The 13,026-nt window shown below is 46.2% G+C and overlaps 1 protein-coding gene across 1 annotated transcript in view; it reads right to left on the reverse strand.

Moving 5' to 3' along the window:
• The window catches only part of LOC126484237 (dipeptidase 1-like), a 210,082-nt gene that overhangs the window by 67,378 nt on the left and 129,678 nt on the right, over nt 1–13,026 (reverse strand). The window lies entirely within an intron of this gene.

Raw genomic sequence — 13,026 nt, forward strand, 5'->3', positions numbered from 1 at the left:
TAATTCTGTCAGAGACAGCAAAGGACTTGGAAGAGCAGTTGAATGGAATGGACAGTGTCTTGAAAGGAGGATATAAGATGAACATCAACAAAAGCAAAACAAGGATAATGGAATGTAGTGTAATTAAGTCGGGTGATGCTGAGGGAATTAGATTAGGAAATGAGGCACTTAAAGAAGTAAAGGAGTTTTCCTATTTGGGGAGCAAAATAACTGATGATGGTCGAAGTAGAGAGGATATAAAATGTAGGCTGGCAATGGCAAGGAAAGCGTTTCTGAAGAAGAGAAATTTGTTAACATCGAATATAGATTTAAGTGTCAGGAAGTCATTTCTGAAAGTATTCGTATGGAGTGTAGCCATGTATGGAAGTGAAACATGGACGATAAATAGTTTGGACAAGAAGAGAATAGAAGCTTTCGAAATGTGGTGCTACAGAAGAATGCTGAAGATTAGATGGGTAGATCACATAACTAATGAGGAAGTATTGAATAGGATTGGGGAGAAGAGAAGTTTGTGGCACAACTTGATCAGAAGAAGGGATCGGTTGGTAGGACACGTTCTGAGGCATCAAGGGATCACCAATTTAGTATTGGAGGGCAGCGTGGAGGGTAAAAATCGTAGAGGGAGACCAAGAGATGAATACACTAAGCAGATTCAGAAGGATGTAGGTTGCAGTAGGTACTGGGAGATGAAAAAGCTTGCACAGGATAGAGTAGCATGGAGAGCTGCATCAAACCAGTCTCAGGACTGAAGACCACAACAACAACAACCAGCTTTATCCAGCGACTACAGCGAGGACATCGGTACGTATTTGTATGTACGTCTTGAGACCTTTTCTCCGTTTTTACCGCGATCGCGAGCAATGTTTGACACCAACCGCAACTTTCTCGTCAGTTGCTGGGCATTGTGTCTACGATCATCGGGGTTCGCGGCTACTTACCCACAAGTCGGAGTCTGAGGGCGTGATCTGCGCTCCAGCAGACGACGTGATTTTCGCTGGGGCTGTCGCAGTTACTGCTCACCTCTCTGTAGAGGTGTGACACGCAACTGGGTACAATGCACGAAATAGTGGAAAATACATAAATCTGTAAATATTACCTGTCTGGGTGACGCCTCTGTTGGTGCCTCGAAATGATAAACAAACAAACAAGTAACGTGACTTGTTATTAACATAACACACTCGACCTATAATTGTACTGAAGACTGTCTCCATTTATAAAGCAGCAAAATTGTTTAAAATACGTACAATTAGGTAAAGTATGAAAAATACGTAAAAATAGTGCGTTTGTAATTCTACCAGGGTGAGGTCTCTGCTGGTGCCACATAATACGCGTATTGTTACTAACAGATAGACCCATACTGATATAATTTGTTGTAAAGATTAGACGCAACCTCTGCCATTGCTCCAGAGTGTCTCCAGTTATAAAATAGGAAAATTTCAGCATATATTTAAAAATGGGGAGACTATGGAAAAACACATAATGAGGGCACTTATGTTTCTGTCTCGTTATGGTCTCTGCTGGTGTCACGTGATATTGGTATTAACAAATAGAACTCAAGTGACGTGACTTAACCTAATATTGTTATTAACAAATAGACACGTCATCTCCCTATGTTGTCCGGCCCCTGGTTAACCTCTCTCAACAAGTGTCCCAGTTATAAAGGACGAAGGTGTGCAGGAGGTACGTGGTCCTCGTTGGTCCATAGGGAGTTACCGCCATATTTATGTCACATGACACAGTTGCCTGGGTTTTCCCCTTGGTGATCGACCTTAAGCAATGCCCGATGGTTTCCTGGGGACTGGGAGTGGGGGAGCCAAGGTTCCCAAGTACGCAACCTGACACCAAATGTCTTTATCAGTAGCCTTGAGATAACTTCGTTATCTCGTCCAGAACCGACCCGTTACTCCTAATTAAGTCTTTGTCGTTCTGCAACTTCGAGACACCTGCTACCACAGACTGAGTCACTGGAATAATTTCTGCCGCCTCAGGATTTTTCCACAGAGTTTTTCAGAGACAGCTTCCGGCAAAGATGGTGAACACATCTGCATCACAGAAATTTTGTCTGCGAGGTGCAAATTATTTACAGATACACTTAGCAGATATACAGCGTGTTCGGATATTGACAAACTGCGTACTGTACAAACTGTCTCCGACTTTTCCTGACGTTTCGCGAGCACGAATGACAGGCATTTTCAAAGCTCCTCCAATGCTGGTGGGGGAGTGAAGTCGACCTAGCGCCCACAGATTGTATGTGTTATAGTGGAAATGAGTGCTTACGCAAGGTAAAACCTCCGTAGGGCACGTATACAATTATTAAAATGATCAGTGAAAGCTTACCACGAACTGAAGAATGCGCATCCACTAGTGGAGATGGAACCTGTTAGTGAATGCGTCCAACAGTGGTACCAGGCATCGCCATGCATGTAACTTTCGTCAGCCAGTTATTGTTTTGTTATAGAGCAGTGCAGCAATGGTTGTCAGAAGTGCAGCTATGGTTGAATCAGTGAAGATCTACGAACGTCTTTGAGTGGAATGGTGAAACCCCAATTAGTTTTGTCTTCATGGACAGAGAAAAGTAAGTATTATCAGCGAGGTTAAATCACTAAAATGTGGACGAGAGAAGGATGGTAAAAACCTAAAAGTTTTTGATGAGGTATGAAATGCTCTAACTGAATGGAGTAACGAAATTAGTACAACCGTGTACCGAAGAAGGCAAGATTAAGCACTACATCGTAATGAAGAATTGTACGATGTTCTGCATCTGACTGATCACAGTGTACGCGAAAGAATGATAAAATGCTTACAGCCGAAGTACCATAACATTAGATACAGAGACGTCCAGATTTATCTTAGTCCATGTGTCACTTGTTAACGAAACAAAAAGGTCAGAAGAAAGGAACAGTAGTGAGGCCCGTGCAGTTCAAAGAGTTAAATTCGAGATGTCAAGTTGACCTCAACGACTTCCAATGGCAGCCAAATGGATACTATAAATTAGTAGTGGTTTACCAGAACTATCCCACTAAATAAGGTGTTCTGAGGCCACTGAAGTCCGAAACATTATTATTGAAATTTTTACGTCGTTTATTTGCAGCTCATAAGATGCAACTTTCCAACTATGACTATGTTTCATTATTGTAACCATGGTATACCTTCACTAGAGATGGTGTAATATTCCTAGTGAAAGTAGATTGTTTGGCAAAACTAGAATCAATAACCCACTTTCACTAAAGGAGTCAGTGAAGCTGCATCATCACCTTCGCTGAATCTTCCATTTCTACTGCAACATATGTACCTGGTGCGCAAACGTCCAAGGGCTTTTCCGTAGTCATTTCCTGTGCGGTTCTCTTGCTTCCAGCAACAGTCGTTCACTGCAGCACGGGAATCCAGGTTCCGTTTACCTTGAAGCTTTCTTCTTTCTTGTTGAAGCTGTTCTCATGTTTGTTTAGTTCTATAGCTTCTTTGAACAAGCGGCTGTGATAGCTCTTCTCTACAGCCAGAACTTCCCCCTCGGCGAACTTACTGTGTGGCTGGTCAGGCACAACGCGTGCAGTGCCACTGCCGATACCTGCGCCTGCCTCAGCCTGAAATGTCGCTCATGTTCTGTGACGCTGGTGTTGATCGATCATCCAGTCATTCCAACACAAACTTTTCCGCATGTACACAGTGTGCGGTATATTCGCGACATTGCAAGTGGTTCCCTTTTCTCCTTTGTCGATCTCAGACGCTCTTTGGCTTTCGTTGTTAATTTATAAATTGCCTTTCCGCCTTGTTTGCACAGTATACAGTCGATTCTGTTCGTCAGGCAGGCAGGCTGTAACCGACTTTTCTTTTTTCGATATGTGACATCGCGGAGTGTTTGACTCCGTTACACTTTTTATATCACTGATGGAGTGCCCATTACTCCTCAGAACGCTAGCCAGGTGTTGCATGTCACGCCTGAGGTTCTGCGGCTCACATACCCGACCTGCTCGCGTTACGAGCGTATTAGTCATGCCTCTTTCCTGGCTCGGGTGGTGATTTGACAGTTTGTGCAGGTGTCGGTTCGTGTGTGTCGGTATTGGATACTCGCCGTATCCCAGGTTTTCACCATTCCGTGTCACCAGCACATCTAGAAAGGATAGCTGTTTGTGATTTTCTACTTCCAATTAAATTTTATGTTTGCTTGGAGGCTATTCAAGTGTCTTAGGAAGTCAGTGAGCAGTGCCTCACCATGTTTCCAAAAAACGAAGGTACTATCGACGTATTTCTACCACATCGTGATGACTGGGTGTTGTGTGCTGTCCTTAGGTTAGTTAGGTTTAAGTAGTTCTAAGTTCATGGGGACTGATGACCACAGATGTTAAGTCCCATAGTGCTCAGAGCCATTTGAACCATTTTTGTATTTGTACCACACCTTAGGTTTTGCAAGGTGCCAAGTCCAGTGCTTCGAAATATTCCATGAACTTGGCTTCCATTGGACTAAGAGGGTTACACTTGGCGACGCCTTCCAGCTGTTCGTAGAAGTTGCCGTTCCATTTGAAACAGCTCGCGGTGAGACATGCATGAAATAGCTTGGTGATTTTTTGAGGAAAATGGTACCGATGTTCTCCAGAGAGTCGCTGAATGACACTTTCGTAAATACTGAAACGACATGAGTGCTGACCAGGATGTCGTTTGGACCTAGTTTCTTCAGCTTCTGAAAGAAATGTGCTGGGTCCTTTACGTATGCGTCAGTCTGTCCCATGTGCGGCTGGAGCAGAGAGGCTATGTATTTTGCCAGTTCATACGTCGGTGAGCCAGGAGCGCTAACAAGTGGTTTTCGTGGAACATTATTCTTATGGATCTTTGGTAATCCATACGGCCTCTGTGTTGCGCAGGTTCCTGTGCTGTGTGTGTCCGCCGAGGGCGAAGACACCTTGATTAACCGATCCGTATTTCGTGTAATCCGCTGCGTCGCATCTGGTCTGTTTTCGGTCGGAACTAATACGTCCCGTATCTCGTGCTCATAATCGTCGGTCTCTATTACGACGGTCTCATTTCCCTTATTGGCGTGCGGTACCAATTTGCTCTTATCGGCGTTAGGATTCTTGATAGCTTTCATCTCTTGTTCCTTCAGGTTGCAAGCTGGTGGTTTTGCTAGGCACAGTGTCCTGGCTGTTTCAGTGCGTATTTCCTCGGCATGCAAGGGTCCAAATGGCCGCTTCGGTATTAGTAATGATATCCACCATAGGTATAGTTCTCGGGATGACAGCGAAATTCCCTCCTTTTTGAAGGACAGACTGTTCCTCCACGCCGAGTTGTCTTTCAGTGTGGCTGACCGCCCTGTGTGACATGTCTGCCGTCTCCTAGTCAGTCTGCTTCTCGCATCTTGCAAACTTTTTCTTCTGTCGCTCAGAGCAGCGCTCGAGTTTGTTCTGCATGCTCCTATCAGCGATGTTGTTTATCTGGTCCCAGTCGTCTCGATGCACTGCGCTACTTACTTTGACAGAAATGTCCAACAGTTCCTCAAACGTTTTCGCCAAGTATTTCTGTGTTGCAAGAATTCTCTCAGGAAGAAAAGCTCGTTCCATTCTATCGTAGATACGATGTGCTTGGGCGGTGGTGAATAGACGGTTACATTTCAAGTACTTCGGTGTAGCCCCTTCATCCCAGCACCGCGACAGAAAGGCGAGAGAAGACGTCAATGGCGCTTTCCTCTTCCGTCGTTGGACAAAGCGTCGGTACAATCTGTAGTGACCGAACGATCAGTGAACACCAGCGTCACAGAACATAAGCGGCTTTGCAGGATGCGGCAGCTGGTGAAACCGGCAGTGGCACAGTAAGCGCTGTGTGTGGCCAACAACGCAGTAGTGGAAGTTCTGGTTGTAGAGAACAGCTACCACACCTGCTTGCTCAAAGAAGCTATAGAAATACACAAACACGAGAAAAGCTCCAAGAAGAAGGAAGAAAGCCTCAAGGGGAACGGATCCTAGATTACCGTGCTGCAGGTAGCGTGGGAAGGACCGCACCGCAAGTGACCACGGAAAAGCCTTCGGATGTTAGAGCACCAGGTACATGTAATCTGACGCCGCGATCTCGACTTCAGTCTACCACCAGAAATGGAGGATGAAGTTTTGACGATACCAGCCACTCGTGTTGGCGAAATTTCGAAATAACCATGGAACAAACGTCGGCCGAAGAGCCGAAAACAGAAGCCAACAGGCAGTTTTTCAAGAAGTGGCCACGAAAGCCTTAACAATTATGTTCGGAAATTGTTCGTTGAAATTAATACAGGAGGTAGAGAACATCAAATCGATATATTCCTATAAGGAAAATGTGGTCTGTGAAGTTAACTTCTGATGTTGGGAAACATTTTGTTAGTGCTGCTGACGTAAGACGTTATGTCGGTGCCGCTAACCGGGAATGTCGACTGACATTCTAAACCGCTCTGTGTACAGACGGTTCGGTCTGAGGTCTGCTTGGAAGAACACAGTGATTCATTCGCAAGCATCACCGCCTTGTGACAAGAACTGTGACTTCCTTATAAACACATCACTTTCTTCACAATCATTACCGCCCTGCGACAACAACAGTGAACATGCAGCCGTTTACATATGCTGAAATGGCTGACCTGCGGCTCGTATGCGGGCCTGTGAATGTAAATGGACGAGCTGCGGTGAGAGAGTATCGATAGCGCTTTCCCAGTCGACAGGTTCCACAACACCAAAAATTCAAACATATGCATAACCTGCTGCGTGAAACAGCCACTTCCCGTGCAGCTGGGTAGCGCCAACTTCCGAAATGGAAGGCGATATCCCGCGACGTGTTGAAAACACTCCATGTACAAGTACACGACGTGTGTGTACATTCTTGGCGTCAGACATGGCCTTGTGTGGAATGTGTCACACGACCAGCAGCCTCATCCCTTCCATCTCCAGCGCGTGGCGGCGCTAACAACTGAACAAAAATGGTTCAAATGGCTCTGAGCGCTATGGGACTTAACGTCTGAGGCCATCAGTCCCCTAGAACTTAGAACTATTTAAACCTAATTAACCTAAGGACATCACAAACATTCATGCCCGAGGCAGGATTCGAACCTGCGACCGTAGTGGTCGCGCGGTTCCAGGCTGAAGCGCCTAGAACCGCTCGGCCACTCTGGCCGGCACAACTAAAAATATTCCCCACCGCGCGCATTTCGCATAACGATTTTTGCAACAGATTGCCCTGCACTCCTTATTTCCGGCCGAGGTGCCGTACACCGACAACGCAATCCTGAGAGGTGTTTCAGTATTCACATTTCGTTTGTTTGGGTGCATGTGGATCCACAAGGTACTCGACGAAGTGGTCGTCAACTGCGATCCAGTGTTAACGTGTGGGCCAGCATTCTCAGTGATAGGTTGATTGGACTATACATTGTTCCATTTCTCATTAACGCACGAAGAAATCGCATCTTCGTGGGAAATGTGTAGCCAGGATTGCCGGAGGATGTGCGTCTGAATGTTAGAGGTAGGATGTAGTTCAGCACGATGGGGCTCATATCCATTTCAGCGTTGCTGTCAGGAGTCTCCTGAGCGAGATCGGCAGAGGTGGTTCTGAGGCCCGGCCGCCGACGTCACCTGACCTCTTCCTCTAGCGGCCTATGAAGCAGCTGGTGTACGAAAACGTTGTGGAAACAGAACACCATCCCGCCGCTAGACTTGCCATCACTGCTGGTACCATTGCGGACACGTGAGGTATCTTCGAAAGCACACGACAGTCAATGGTCCGACGATGTACTGCGTCCATACAGGTCAATGGTAGCGCATTCGATCAGTTACTGTGAATGCTACTGCTGTTATTAACTTGCTAAGCTACCTTCTATGTAAGTCGTCCCTGGCATCAGAAACCCTACAGGACCCATATGTACCATAACTAAATCTATTTGTTTTGATGTTCTCTACCTCTTGTGTTAATTTCAATGAATTGTTTAAGAACACCCTATATAACGCATAATGTGTGGGTTCAAATTTCACTCCTGTCTTGGTTAACTGTGATTAAATCTGCACTTCATCCGTCGCGTTCTGCTGAAGTCCTTGCCTCTCCGAAACTTTAGTCGTCTAAGTCAGATGCGTTTACTTAAATCTGGTTGAGATTTGATATATACGGATAATATTTCAGGACATGAAAACTAGGATCGATATCTCATCCGAATTCCACGTTGAAGTTAGTTGTAGGAGGGTATACTTTTAAGTTATATCGTATAGATACCATACGTTCGAGAAACAAGATTGGTGTCTAAGACTGTAGTTGTCTCACTATTGCAATAAATTATCATAATTATTTCAAACTTTAATGTTTGAGCACACATGCCACGCAATGATCTTGCTATTTTACTTCTGCGTCTACATCCACACCGTACTGCTCAAGCAACCTAATGGTGTGTGGCGCAGGTCACTTCGGGTACCAAAAGCTGATTCACCCTTTCTCTCTCTCTCTCTGTTCCACTCACGAATGGTGCGTGGGAAGAATGATTCTCGTAAACCCCTGCTCTAGCTCTAATTTCTGTAATTTTCTCGTCGTGGTCATGTGTTCGGGGGGAAGTAATAAGTTGTCTGACTCTTCCCGGAAAGTACTCTCTCGAAATTTCGATAGTAAGCCTTTCGGCAATGCACGACGCCTCTCCCGTGGCTTCTGGCACAGTTGTTTGTTGAGCATCTCTGAAACGCTCTCCCGCGGACCAAGAGACATTGTGACGAAACGTGCCGCTCCTCGTTACATCTTCAGTGTCTCTTCTGTCAGTCCTACGTGTTAAGGACCCCACACTGATGAACAGTACTAAACAATCGGTCGAAGCTACTGGCTTCAAGGATGAGTTACAATTCCTTAAGATTCTTCCTATGAATTTCAGTATGGCATCTGCTTTTCCTACGGCACTGCAGCAAAAAAAACACATGGAAAGACGACGTCGAATATGATCTAATGACGGCATGTGTCACGTGAGGGATAGTAGACGTACTCATAACAGCTTCAACTTCGTCCGCCAACAGATACCATAATGACAATATCTAACAGAGCATTACCTGTGTCTACTCTTTAATAGGGAATGCTCACAATCAGAAGACTCAGTGAGATGCAAACTTGGGACGCAAGCAGTGAACCAAGCTACAGGATGCACTCGTGCTAGCTACAGCCGTAAAAAGCGAGTTTGAAAGGGGTCAGATTCTGGCCTTCCGAAGGGCGGGATGGTCCTTTCGGAGAACAGCCACATAAGTTGTGCAACGATGCTGGAGTCAGTGGCCACACGAGCGTTCTCACACCCGTCCACGAGATTCTGGGCGCACACCAGGATCGTCGTACATTAAGGGCAGTAGCCACAGACCGTGCAGTTTCCAAAGCGCAAATAAGAGCGGTTGTGAGCCCACTCCACAGCATCGACGTGCGCGGCCCGGCTGGTGGCGTCGGAGGATCACTCGGAAGATGGAATGGCGCGATGAAAGCAGGCTCTGCCTGCACACGAGTCCCGGTCGTTTGCGCGTATGGCGTAGACGTGGTGAGCCTTAAGGTTCGGGGTGCGATAAACTACAACTTTCGTTCACCTTTGATGTTTCTGGAGGGGATGCTAACCAGCTGTCGGTACGTGCGGAATGGTGTGAGACCCGCTCTTTTGTCGTTCTTGCAACAGGAAGGTCATGTGTTGTTTCAACACACACACTGCCCATGAAATTCACTGTGCACAGCGAGACGTGCGCCAACTTCCCTGGCCAGCGCGTTCTCCGGCCTCGGCTCCAGTCGAGCGCGTGTAGGACGTGACGGGACGAGGAGTGGCTGGTGAGACTCGTCGACCAACGACTCTTACAGAACTACGTGAACAGGGCGAGCAGGCGTGGCACAGCGTGTCCCAGGACAGTATTCGCCATCTGTACGGTCGACTGGACGTCAGATTCAGTACCTTCAGTGCCTACGGTGGAGACATTGAAGTGCAAAAGAAACTGGTATAGGCATTCGTATTCAGATACAGAGATATGTAAACAGGGGGAATAGGGCACTGCGGTCGGCGGTTGTTAGATCGATTACTACTGCTACAATAGCAGCTTATCAAGATTTATGTGAGTTTGAACGTGGTTTTATAGTCTGTCCACGAGCGATGGTACGCAGAATCTCCGATGTAGCGATGAAATGGGGATTTTCCCGTACGGCCATTTTACGAGTATACTGTGAAAATCAGGAATCTGGTAAAACATCAAATCTCCAAAATCGCTGCAGCTGGAAAAAAATCCTGCAAGAACGGGACCAACAACTACTGTGGTAAATCGTTCAACGTGACAGGAGTGCAACCCTTCCGCAAACTGCTGTATATTTCAGTGCTGGGCCATCAACAAGTGACAGCGTGCGAACCAGTCAAAGAAGCATCGTCTATGTGGGCTGTCGATGCTGAAAGCCCATTCGTGTATCCTTGATGACTTCACAACAGAAAGCTTTATGTCTCACCTGGGCTTGTCAACACCAAAATTGGTCTGTTGATGACTGGAAACATGTTGCCTGGTCGGACGTCTCGCTACAAATTGTAACCTCATGAATCTATGGATCCTGGATGTCAGCAGGAGACTGTTCACATTGGTGGAGGCGTAAGTGGATACGTAAGTATCCTGTCTGATCACCTGCATCCATTCATGTCCATTGTGCATTCCGACGGACTTGGGCAGCTCCAGTAGGACAATGCGACACCCCAGATGTACAGAATAGCTACAGAGTGGCTCCAGGAACACTCTTCTGAGTTTAAACACTTCCGCTGTCCACCAGTCTCCCGAAACATGAACATTATTGAGCGTGTCAGGGATGCCTTGCAATGTGATATTAAGAAGAGATCTCCACCTCCTCGTTCTCTTACGGATTTATGGACAGGCCTGCAGGATTCCCTCCAGCATTACTTCAGACATTAGTAGAGTTCATGCCACGTCGTCTTGTGGCACCTGTGCGTGCTCATGGGAGTCGTACACTATACTAGACAGGTGTTCCAGTTCCCTTCGCTCTGCTGGGGCAGCAGCTACTGCTGTCCTTTCAACATTATATGCCACCATTGTGGACCACGAGGTCGACACCTGGCCACGCTACTGGTCTAGGATACCATGGGTGGACGCTAGTTGACAGGGTGCACCTGTAACTGCTGTAGCTTGTTAGAGTAATAAAGAGTGTATATCCACATTGTCTCGCTGCAGCCATCTTGTACTCTTGCCTGCCTCTCGTAGCCCTTGCCAAACCACTGAACGCACAACCCCCAGGCTGGGAGATGCCCATCATCTTGACAGCTAGTAGAACCAATCATAGAGGTCAACACACACTACACATCTACAGAACTAAGCTCATCGAAATGTGCTGCCTAACCTGTAAGGTAAATCACTACAGCCAACTTACACCAGCGTTGACAATATCGTTACGTATTTTTGATAAATAATAGAAGACTTTTGAACATGTGAAAAAATTCAGATTGATCAGGTACTTTGAACATGCCCAGGATATTAATGGCCTGTTTCTTTTTAATTTTCAACGAAATATTATGGCTGCTTTGTTTTAATGGCTTTTATAATGCAGAAATGATGTCACACAAAAGAGCAGTGTGGCATCGGATATCTTGAGCATGACACCATAAAGGGGAGTTTGGGTTGTGGCGTCATGTGTGGAGTCAATGAATGCACAGAACCAGGATTCAAGATCGGTGAAGTGTGGTGGAACCCTCATAGCCATTCTACTCCAGTCCATCATGAAGCTGTGATACGAGTCCATAAAATAAAAATTTTTGAGTTCTTTAATTGATTTGCTTCCTAAAACTTCAATGAGAGAGAGCTGTTTGCAGATTGATATAGATATAGAATAAAAAAAATGTAGGGGCAACAGTGGTGTGGTGTAGATGATGCCATCGCTCACATGTGAGTAGCGCCGCCTGACGACGGGATGTGTCGCTGGCAACTCTGGCTCTGCTGGTGCCGCATATTGCCCGACAGTTCCACATACCTCTGTGGAAACTGTGTCGCCTGTCAACGAGATGCTCCGATAGTTGCTCCCATATGAAGGTGACCTCGGATTTGGACCTCTGCGAACATGGCCGCAGCTGTGTCCACTGTCGTGGAGGTCACGCCTCTGAAAGCAGTCAGGCCAACAGTCGAATTCAAGATAACGAATAATACTGCTTAGACTCTTTCTTCAGGAACGTGAACTGAAAAAGTCGCTTAACACCACGCAAATCAGTAACTCCTGAAAACAAATTCGCTTCATATACTCTCCAAACCCTAATCTGTCCTCCACAACATAGGTTTGTTCACATAAATAGCAACTGGATAAGCAATAAATTTCAGATAATGTGGAATGATTTCGTAGAAGTCCTATTATCTCTGAATTCGAGTGAAAAAAGCGTGGCAAAATTCTTCATCTGGACCTTGGAAGTACCACAAATGAATCCAGGACAGTTGCACTAACAATGTCCCTTGCTCTTACTTTGTTGTGGCTGTCTTTGGAGTGAGTCCGTTTGCTGCAGATGTGGTCATCGCAGCATGTTCGATTGCTGCTGATGTTAGCGCTCTTGCTTTCCCAGAAAATAGGGCAGAGCTGTAGCCTTGTCTGCTGACATCTGCGTGCGATTATTTTGTTTATCTTTTTATAGCCGTTCACTGACACTACAAGTTGTTTCACTATCAGAACTTCGGTGCTGTCCCTGACAACGCATCCTCTTTGTGTGTGGGCGGGCTGTGGTTAATTGAATCTGGCCGCCGTACCCAGCCTCTAGCAGGTTCTGCTGCCACACCACTGTGGAAGAGCCTCTTCAGAAACTTGGAAAGAGACGGGACAACCTTGTGACAAGCTGAGGGCTCTGCTCGGTGCGTCATGCAGGCTCGGGTGGAGCCACTGTAGGCATGTTTCCGGAGTCGAAATTCGGTGCGCCACAGAGTTTCAGCTTGTCACACGCAGTTACCTGCATAATTACTGGAAAAGGACTTGTTCGTTAGAACTATTATAATGAGTGTGAATACTACTTTACTAGACTGGTAAAATGAATGGGGATAGCCTTAGTAGGACCTATACAATGCCTACAGATAC

The sequence above is a fragment of the Schistocerca serialis genome, chromosome 6 (genome assembly GCF_023864345.2).
Source record: "Schistocerca serialis cubense isolate TAMUIC-IGC-003099 chromosome 6, iqSchSeri2.2, whole genome shotgun sequence".
NCBI lineage: Eukaryota > Metazoa > Arthropoda > Insecta > Orthoptera > Acrididae > Schistocerca > Schistocerca serialis.